This window comes from Penaeus monodon, chromosome 30, assembly GCF_015228065.2.
Source record: "Penaeus monodon isolate SGIC_2016 chromosome 30, NSTDA_Pmon_1, whole genome shotgun sequence".
Taxonomy (NCBI): Eukaryota; Metazoa; Arthropoda; class Malacostraca; order Decapoda; family Penaeidae; genus Penaeus; species Penaeus monodon.
The window spans coordinates 14,369,370-14,371,699 of record NC_051415.1 but is presented as its reverse complement, the minus strand read 5'-3'; the positions used below and the strand labels follow the sequence as shown (position 1 = coordinate 14,371,699).

General features: G+C 33.6%; 1 non-coding gene and 1 pseudogene across 1 annotated transcript; both read right to left on the bottom strand.

Moving 5' to 3' along the window:
- Positions 1-740: 740 nt before the first annotated feature.
- On the bottom strand, positions 741-858 carry LOC119592785 (annotated as a pseudogene).
- Positions 859-1,667: 809 nt separating this feature from the next.
- On the bottom strand, positions 1,668-1,786 carry LOC119592783. Its single transcript, XR_005230469.1, has one exon. It is a non-coding gene; the product is annotated as a 5S ribosomal RNA (ribosomal RNA).
- Positions 1,787-2,330: the final 544 nt, after the last annotated feature.

Genomic DNA, 2,330 nt, shown 5'->3' with positions numbered 1-2,330 from the left:
AACTTTGGTTTTTTAATTACTCTTCATTACCATTATGTTATAATTATGACGCGTGTAAGAACAGAAACACATATTACCCGCCCATATAAGAGGAATCCTAGACGAATGGTTCATCAACAAATGTATATTTTACAATGAAGGGATATAATTTTAAATAAGGGGAAGGGTACCGCGTTAAGTAACCGCTTCTCGTCCGACAACGAAATTAAGAATAGTTGGGTCTGGGCAATACTTGGATGGGTGACTGCCTGGGAACACCCGATGCCCTTTTTTTACTATACACGTTAATGTATAATTCATATCTTGAGAGTTTCCGCGCCAGATAAAACAAACATACAAATTTTATTTGAAAACATTCAAACATAAACTTGCACAATAGGAAACTACAAATGAACACAAGTGACAGATAGAAAGCTGGAAAACATGTCCATGTCACTAATCTACTATTTCACCTTATCCATAATTGGTTTGTTATAATTATTATGATCATAAAATGGCAACGATTTTAATTAGTATTATGTCCTTTCTTACCATGATTGCTATCATTAATTTTATTTGATTAACTTACCTTCAATGGTAGGTTTACAATTACAATTATTATCAGCACTACTGTTTTGTTTTTTTCAAATTATCATCATTAATAATGTTACCACTATTATAATGATCATTCATGATTTTTATAATGGAATAAGAAAAATTACTTAAAAGTTATAAAGAAAGGTATAACATATTCATATAAAATGCAACAGCATCTGTGTTCCCAGGCGGTCACCCATCCAAGTACTGACCAGACCCTACGCTGCTTAACTTCGCTGATCGGACGAGAAGCGGTGCTTTCAACGTGGTATGATCGTTGGCAATTAAAAGAGTACCATTAACCTCATTTATCTCAGTGCTCACGATTCTTTCACCATTTAAATAGAATGTAAATTGGGTTTTTTAATCACCCTTCATTACCATTACATTCTACTTATGACGCATGTAAGAACAGAAACACGCATACTACCCGCCCATATAAGAGGAATTCTAGACAAATGGTTCATCAACAAATGTATATTTTACAATGAAAGGATATAGTTAAGTAAGAGTCAGAGTACCACGTTAAAGTCACCGCTTCTCGTCCATTCAGCGAAATTAAGAATAGTTGGGTCTGGTCAATACTTGGATGTGTGACTGCCTGGGAACACCAGATGCTTTTATTTTACTATACACGTTGAATATATTATTCATATCTTGAGAGTTTCCGCGCCAGATAAAGCAAATATACAATTTTATGTGAAACATTTAAAACATAAACCTGCACAATAGGAAACTACAAATGAACACATTGTGACAGATAGAAAGCTCGAAAATATGTCCATGTCACTAATCTACTATTTCTCCCTATCCATAATTGATTTGTTATAATTATTATGATCATAAAATGGCAACAATTTCAATTAGTATTATGTCCTTTCTTACCATGATTGCTATCATTGTTATTTGATTAACTTACCTTCAGTGGTAGGTTTACAATTACAATTATTATCATCACAAGTAGTTTTTTTTTTTTTCAAATTATCATCATTAATAATGTTACCACTATAATGATCATTCATGATTTTTATAATGGAATAAGAAAAATCAGTTAAAAGTTATAAAGAAAGGTATAACATATTCATATAAAATGCCAACAGCATCTGGTGTTCCCAGGCGGTCACCCATCCAAGTACTGACCAGACCCTACGCTGCTTAACTTCGCTGATCGGACGAGAAGCGGTGCTTTCAACGTGGTATGATCGTTTGGCAATTAAAAGAGTACCATTAACCTCATTTATCTCAGTGCTCACGATTCTTTCATCATTTAAATAGAATGTAACTTTGGTTTTTGAATCACCCTTCATTACCATTACATTCTACTTATGACGCATGTAAGAACAGAAACACGCATACTACTCGCCCATATAAGAGGGATTCTAGACAAATGGTTCATCAACAAATGTATATTTTACAATGAAAGGATATAGTTATGTAAGAGTCAGGGTACCACGTTAAAGTCACCGCTTCTCGTCCATTCAGCGAAATTAAGAATAGTTGGGTCTGGCCAATAATTGATGGGGGACTGCCTGGAACAACAGATGCTCTTATTTTACTATACACGTTAAATATATTATTCATATCTTGAGAGTTTCCGCGCCAGATAAAGCAACATACAAATTTTATGTGAAACATTAAAACATAAACCTGCACAAAAGGAAACTACAAATGAACACAGTGACAGATAGAAAGCTCGAAAACATGTCCTGTCATAATTTTTTCCCCCCAAATTTTATTTTTATAAATTTGCAAAA